The following is an 8,388-nucleotide window of genomic DNA, read 5'->3' on the forward strand; positions in this document are numbered from 1 at the left end:
TGTAAAACTGATGTTCTCCCATGTAAACTACAACATAATTCACAATAAAACATTAAAAACAAAACAAGAGGCCTTTTGCAGCATATTTGCCCAATGCATGAGCTTTTCTGGACTACTGTTTCCATATACATTGATTAGGGATCCAAGTAAAATGAACTCCTTGATAACTTCAATCTTTTTTCTAACTATCTTTGGTCCAGTTGTGAAGATGGTGGTTTTTTTTTTACATTAATATATAACCCATGCTAAAGGCTACATATAGTCTTTGATCTTCCTTAATTTGTCCTTTTAAGTTCTCTTCACTTTTAGCAAGCAAGATTGTTTCATCTGCATGTTGCAGGTTTTAAGGAGCCTTCTTGTCATCTGATGCCAAGTTCATCTTCATATACTCGAAGTTCAACTTCTTAGATTATTTGTTCAGCATACAGATTGAATGAGTTTGGTGAAAGGATACAACCATAACCCACACCTTTCCTAATTTGACACTACCCAGTATCCCCCTGTTCTGTACACATGACTACCTCAAGGTTTATGTACAGGTTCCACATGAGCACAACTAAGTGTTCTGAAATGTCCAATCTTTGAAATGTTATCCATAGTTTTTTTTTTTATAATACACACAGTTGAGTGCCTTGCATAGTCAATAAAAACATGTGAACATCTTTCCAGTATTCTATGATTTCAGCCAAGATCCAGCTGACATTAGCAATGATAACCCTCATTTCACATCCTTTTCTGAATCCAGCTTGAATTTCTAGTAGCTCCATGTTAATGTACTATTACAAACATTTTGAATTATCTTCAGCAAAAATTTACTTGAATGTGATATTAATAATATTGTTCAATACTTTCCCAATTCTGTTGGGTTATATTTCTTTGTTTTTGTTGTTGTTGTTGCTGTGTGCTGTCAAGTCAGTTCAGACCCATAGCGACCCTGTATAAGGTTTCCAAGGAAAGACTGATGAGTTTGAACAACCGACCTTGCAGTTCAAACCGACCTTGAGGTTGAGGGCTTATTCTATGTGGCCACACCAGGCTTGTTTGAGTTGGACAAAATATGAATCTCTTTCAATCAGTTGGCCAGGTAGATGTCTTGAAAATTTTTGGCATAGACGAATGAGCCCCTCCAGTGTTGCACCAGCTGAAACATTTCAATTTATAGTTCATCAATTCCTAGAGCCTTATTTTTTGCCAATGTCTCAGTACAACTTGGAATTCTTCCTTCAATACCATTGGTGTATTAATCATATACTGCCTCTTTACAAGGTTGAAAGCAGTGGGGATGGTCAGCAGGATCTTCCAAAGCCCGGTCCACTTCTCCTCTAACTGAAAGTCAGGTCCAGCTTTCTATGTTTTAAGCAGGACATGATCTCTAGGCTGGAAGGGGTTCAGGTTACCTGTAGGGGAGTAAATAGACCTGGGACAAGCAAATTTCAAGAATAATACAAAGTTCATGGTGGAAGTGTTGTGTATAGTGCTGCACCTTCAAGCCTTGGTTGAGGGCAGATGAGGGGTTGAGAGAAGTTGCCTGGAAAGGTTTACTATATACAATTTCATAAGGGTTTAATTTAAGTCCACTTCTGGAGGCTACTTCAATGTGGAACAGGGCTAAAGGCAAAACTTGATCCCATAATAGATGAGTTTCCTGACAGAGTTGTTTTTGTTTGTTTTTTAATGTTTCATTGTGAATTATGTGATAGTTTACATGGGAAAACATTAGCTTTACATTCATCCTATCATATTTCGCTTCATTGTCATGGTTACAATCCCCTCCATGCATCATCAACCAACCAAATGGTACACCCCGCAAGCCTGCCCCCTGGTCGCCAGCACACAACCCTTCACCCTCTCTGGGTCTAGAGTTCCCAGCCGTTCCATCTTTCCATGTCATCGTCTCTGCCTCCATCTCTGGTGTCACTGTTTTTCTGGGTAGGGTCCCGCACTCTGCTCTTCTCCCTTGATGGTCCCAGGGTCCTCCGCTCCTGGACTGCAAAGTCAACCACTCCTCTCCTTTTGCTACAAATGTCTAACTTTACCTTTCCAATCCTCACAGTCAGTCCTGATAGTAATTATTCACTATTGTACCACATGAGTGCTATCCTCATCTCCTTTCATCAGTCCCACTCAGACAGACTGGATACTACTCAGTGGAGATTCTACCTTCCTCCCACCCTCTGGATCTAGGCTCCCTCTTTTTTTTTTTTTTTTTTTTCAGTGTAAAAAGATCTTTATTTCAAAGTAAAAAGCAAAAAAGGCCTTGTACAGCAGATAAAATTAGTATTACTGCTCTGAGGCTATGGTTAGCAATCTGTCTGGCATGTGCTAATTAATCATGACCTCCCCTAATAGCCAGATTAAAAGGCTTTCAAGTATAGCTGCAAGATCTCATGATATAATTTCTTTTATACATCCCACTGACAAAATTAAAATAGCTAGATTCCATTTAAAACACAGCAGCTTTACCAGAGGAACTAGAACTAGCTCCCCAAATCCAGAATTCTCATTTAAGATCACATTTTACATTTTGCCTTTATGTATCATTATAATCACTCAATATTTCTGATAATCACAATATAAGAAATTTAACCATGTATAATTATCTCATCATGAAATCAAGTGAAACACCAGATTTTTTCTCTCTTCACAAATAGAGTATGTCTAAACATTACAAACATTTTATTCCTAATTATGGAGTCTATTTACAGAGAATATTTAATCATTAGAATTCACCATTTATAATACTGTACATTAAGTTATAATATATAATCCCTGGCTAAAAAAGTTATCTATGTTGACCCCAAGATAAAAACTGTCTCTACAATTTAAGTACATTAGAAATTAAAAAGAAAAAGAAAAAAAGTTAACATCAGAAAACAATTTTCAAGTGCTGGAAATCTAGAAGAATTCTCCAACATCTGCTCTCTTATCTCGACATTTGCTCCGAGCTTTTGTTCAGGCTTTGAAGGCTGCAGAGTTATATAAATGCCTTTCAAAACGTGAAATTTTCATCGTTTTCAGAGTTGCAGCATCAAGCATCACCGGGGGACCAAGTTCAAACACATTGCGAAGGAATTCATTTGATTGCAAATGGTACTGCATCCCCGAGCCAAGCACCTCTTTAAAGGTGTCGTAGGTGTGTTTTTTGACCCAGCAATCAATATACATACGCTCAGGACCAAATTTAACAGTTTCTGTTGGAAAATCCCGTTCCTCCACTGCCCTCAGAACGTCTCTGAATACCGACCGCTGCTTTAGTTTGTCCACTTTGGCCCAGTGCTTATTTCCATCTGTAGCCAATGCCCTAAGCATTTGAGTCAAAGACTCCATGTCTTCATAAAAAAAGTCACTCTCCATCCCTCTGGCCAGCTCAAACAGAAGTGCCAAAGATTCTCCAGCAGCAATTCTCATGTTTACATCATCACATGAGAGGAGGCTTGGAAGCTTATGCAGATGCATCTCAAGCTTTTTCTTCACTTCATTGATGGGGCAAATGGTCAGTAACAAGGTCCACGCCAGAAGCGCACTGACATGCAGCACTGTGTTAGGGCTGCTGCAGAGACCATTAGTGTCTTTCTCTTTCAGATATGATTTGGTGAAGATACTTTCCAAGCATTCGAGGGTGGAATATAGCTCAGTAATGTCTTCTGTGGCAATAAAACAGCAAACACCAAAGCAAGTTGCACGTTTGCCTAGCCTGGATACTAGCTGCTCCATCACAAATTATTTTCTTTAGGACTGGGCCAAGAGTTTTTAAGATCTCTTCACTTTCAATCCCGGGGCCCAGCTAAATACAAAGAATGCATGCCAATGCTGCGGCAGCCCGCTGCTCATCACTCTTGCCTTTCTTAAGGCAACGCTCAATGCTATCAGCTAAAGTCATTCTTCTTTCCAGGATAAATTCATAAAGCATTTTTGAAGACACTGCATTTTTAATACCTTCAAGAGCTGCCTGTCTTGTCTTTGCACTCTTATCCAGTGTCAAATCAATGAAGCCCTTCAACTTGTACTCTAAGTCTTCTTGAGTTCCTTCCTCATCGAGGACTTCTGGTCCATCCTCAGCAAAACTGGAGGGATCACTGTAACCACTGCAATGGCTCATTGTTTCAATCGATGCATCCTCATCACTAAAAGGCTGAACAATTCGGTGCTGGCCACCATTCTGCATTGTGCTCTGGCTCCTGGTTCTGCTGCTGCTGGTCCTCTGCCACTTCTGTGGTGTCACAGCTTTCTGTCCCTCTATCAAGGAGATTCAATGCTCATGGAACTTGGGGTCCACAGGATGCAGTCCACTCTTGGCTCTAATTTAATGGTCTAGGCTCCCTCTTGAAAGCTTGTAAGCCAGTCACTTCTTGCCTTTGTAGCGCCCCCCCCCCCCATTTTAGGTAGCCAATGTCCAAGTTGCCCATCCCTGTCTTTTTTGTGTGTTGTTTTTGGTCATTATAAAGTATGTAAAATATGTATTAAGGGCTTTGCCTACAGAGGCAAGAAATAAATAGAGGGGTTCCTCCTGAAATGTAATTAGTGTGCATGACAATCAGTGGAGAGTCTGTGGAAGAAAGTCCAGGAAAGGGTCTGTGCTGGCCAGCTCCCACATCCGAGCTCGGACAGGTGCCAGGAGAAGGATCTGCCCCAGGAGCCTCACTGCGCAACCATGCTTCCGCTGCTGTGTCTGCAAAAGTCTGTTAGGCAAAATACAAAAGTGCAAGTAGAACTTGCTGGACAGATGACCACTCCCAGGCTGGGGTCATTTAATCCACCCCTTCGAATCCTTGAGCACTTTCCACAGCCATGAGAAGTTTCTCTCATAAGTCTTCAAAGGTTTCGTATGGAGGTAAATCAAGGTGATTAAAGCACGTATGAGCTCTCTCCAGACTCCCCCACAGCTCTACGGTAAACAGCTGAGGACCGTTGGAACCATAAAGTTCCGCAAATCCATTCATGGGTACTCGGGAAGTCCCTGTGACAAACTGCAGTAACCGGATGCGCTTCTCGGCATCCATCAGCAGCACTGCCTTCCAGAACCACTAGATTTGGGCAGTAGCCATTCTTGTAAATGGAATGCTGCCTCCAGTCGTTCACGTCCACGTCACCAAGGCCGCACATCAATAACTCCCGTTCGTTTCATCAAAAATTTTAATCAAATCAATAGGAAGTAATTCTGTGAATCCCTCCAAGAATGTGTTAATTTGCTTCTGAACCCTGTTCATAAATCTCCACTGGATGATGAGGTCAATATACTCCCTTTTGTTTTCATTTGTTACCATTATTTCTGACCCATTGAGCTTCAGATCCACTTGGTATGTCTTCATCTATACAGAACATGAGGTCCAACTCAGTAAGGGGCAGTTTCTAAGATCCACTTCAAAGAGTAGAGCATAGACCAAGAGGCAGTTGTTCGAACAGAACATGGGAACACTGAATGATTTAAAATTAAGAAAGGTGTGTGACAGGAGTGTATTCTTTCACCATACTTATTCAACTTGTATGCTGAGCAAATAATCTGAGAAACTTGAGTTATATGAAGAAAAATGTGGCATCAAGATTAGAGGAAGACTCACTAACAACGTGCCATATGCAGATAATGGCAACATGGCCAAACTTCGTCTCTAATACTTCGGACATATTGTCAGGAGGGACCAGTCACTGGAGAAGGATATCATGTTTGGTAAGGTGGAGGGTCAGAGAAAAAGAGGAAGACCCCCAATGACATGTATTGGCCAAGTGGCAGCATTGATGGACTCAAGCGTGGCAACAGTAGTGAGGTTGACCCAGGATTGGGCAGTGCTTCATTCTGCTGTGCATAAGGTCACTATGGGTCTGTACCGACTCGATGGCACCTAACAACAACAACAACATATGCAGATAATACAACCTTGTTTGCTGAAAGTAAAGAGGACTTAAAATACTTATAGATGAAGATCATGGATTGCATCTTAATGTAAAGAAAACAAAAATCCTCAACACTGGACCAATAAACAATATTCTTATCAGTGTCGAAAAGATTGAAGTTGTCAAAGATTTAATTCTTCTTCGATCAACCATCAACACTCATGGAAGCAGCAGTCAATAAATCAAACGATGTATCACATTAAGCAAATCTGCTACACAAGACCTTTTTAAAGTGTTGAAGAGCAAAGATGTTAGCTTGAAGACTAAGGCGCATCTGACCCAAGCCGTGGTATTTTCAATAACCTCATATGGATGTGAAAGTTGGACAGTGAATAAGGAAGATCATAGAAGAATTGATGCATTTGAGTTATGGTGTTGTAGAAGAATATTGAAAGTACCATAGGCTGCCAAAATAACAAACAGATTTGTGTTGGAAGAAGTGCAGTCAGAGTGTTCCTTAGAGGCCAGGAAGGCCAGACTTCATCTGCCATACTTCAGACATATTATTGGAGGGACCAGTCACTGGAGAGGGATATAATGTTTGTTAAGTTGGAGGATAAGAGAAAAAGAAGAAGACCCCCAATGAGCTGGATTGGCAAATTGGCAGCATCAGTGGGCTCAAGCATGGCAACAATTGTGAGGTTAGCCCAGGACTGGACAATGTTTCGTTCTGTTGTGCATAGGGTGTCTAAGAGTCAGTACCGACTCGATGGCACCTAACAACAACAACATGTTATTTACCTTCTACCCTTTCAACTTTTTGGAACCAGAACCATTCTATCATCATTCACTTTTCATTCCTTAGCCTCTCTCTCAAATCTGTTTGCCTCGGTCCAGTTCAAGTCCTCTAGGTACACATTCACAGTTTTTCCTGCCAACATTTCTAATGCCTTAGTCAGTGAAATCAGTTCAGCATTTTTTTTTTTTTTTACGTTTTATTATTGAGTGATAGTTTACATGGGAGAACATCAGCTTTACATTCATCCTATCGTATTTCATTTCGTTGCAATGAATACAATCCCCTCCATGCATTTGCTTCTATTCCCTCTGTTTTTGTTTTTGTTTTGTTTTGTTTTATGTACACCGAAGCACTAGAGAATTCAAACAACCAAAGAGCATACATACCCTGCAAGCCTGTCCCTCGACTGCCAGCACACAGCCCCTCTCCGTCCTTGAGTCTAGAGTCCCCAGCCTCTCCATCTCTCCTCGTCGGAGTCGCTGCTTCTCTGGATAGGATCCCGCACTCTTCTCTTCCACCTTGATGGTCCCAGGGTCCTCCACTCCTGGAATGCAAGATTAACCACTCCCCTCCTTTTGTTACATAATGTTGACCTTTACATTTGCAACATTCACAATCAGTCCTGATAGCAATTATTGACTACTGAACCACAAGAGTCTTATCCCCATCTCCTTTCACCAGCCCCACTGAGACAGGTCGGACACCACTCAGTGGAGGGTCTGCCTTCTTCTGCACCCTCTGAAACTAAACTCCCTCTTGAAAACTTGTAAACCAGTCACTTTGTGTCTTTGTTACCCCCATTTTGGGAAGCCAATGTCTAAGTTGCCTATCCCTATCAACCCTGTATACAGAAAGAATGGGAATGATCCTTCCTGTGAAGACTCATTCCCTCTTTTAAGCTACTACATCCATAAGTATAGGTCAAATTCATCAAATTGTAGTGGATTACACTTTTTTCCTCTTCTTTCTTCCTCTAGTTGAGTTCTGATCATTCAGCCATTGAAGCCAGGTCACATGGGTACTATCCACAAGTATGGGCATTCTTGTGCATCTCCCCTCACTTCATATCAGCTGGACACTTCAGTCTCCTCTCTAGTCCTCTCTGGCTTTGTCCATGTCCATGGACTCAGGAGTCCGCAGGTCTCGCTATACTGCTGGACAACCAGGTCTTAATCCAGGTAGACAGGAGTCTATTGAACGTGGTCAGACTTAACCCACAACTTTATTGCTGTTTTCCCCCCATTTCCCCTTTTCGGTAGACCAACATGGTCACCAGCAAGATTACATGCCTGCTCATGTATTCCCTTTGAGTTCCAGTCTTGAAAGGGGGTTTGCCCTGAGGGGACTTGATTGCTTGCCTTGATGACTCCCTGGCAAAAACCTTGCTTGTTCTTGTAGAGTCAATCAGAATGCCATTATTGTTTTTTATTTTTCCCGCTGGTCTTTCTTTCAAGAAGAATCTTCTGTTCCTATAGCTGTTCCAGGCTGGTCTGCTTGTCTTTTCAAGTGGAAATTTCCTACCTTAGAAGATTCTAGATGGGGATCAGATTCCACCTAAGGTTTTATACACTGCAAAGGTTCTGCCAGAAACCTTTTTAACTGGGCAAGTTCTAGCCCCATTTTAGGTATTCTAATCAGTTAATCAAGGAGCAAAGTGGAGGGTCCAGTAGTTGGAAAATTTGGACTTGGTGATAGAAATGATGCTGGAGAACGAATGATAGATTTCTGCAAGACAAATGATTTGTTTATTTCAAATACCT

General features: G+C 41.4%; 1 pseudogene; it reads right to left on the minus strand.

The window, feature by feature from the left end:
* Positions 1 to 2,895: 2,895 nt before the first annotated feature.
* Positions 2,896 to 4,150, minus strand: LOC102840136 (annotated as a pseudogene).
* Between the last annotated feature and the right edge of the window lie 4,238 nt (positions 4,151 to 8,388).

The sequence above is a fragment of the Chrysochloris asiatica genome, unplaced genomic scaffold, assembly GCF_000296735.1.
Source record: "Chrysochloris asiatica unplaced genomic scaffold, ChrAsi1.0 scaffold00152, whole genome shotgun sequence".
NCBI classification, from domain to species: domain Eukaryota; kingdom Metazoa; phylum Chordata; class Mammalia; order Afrosoricida; family Chrysochloridae; genus Chrysochloris; species Chrysochloris asiatica.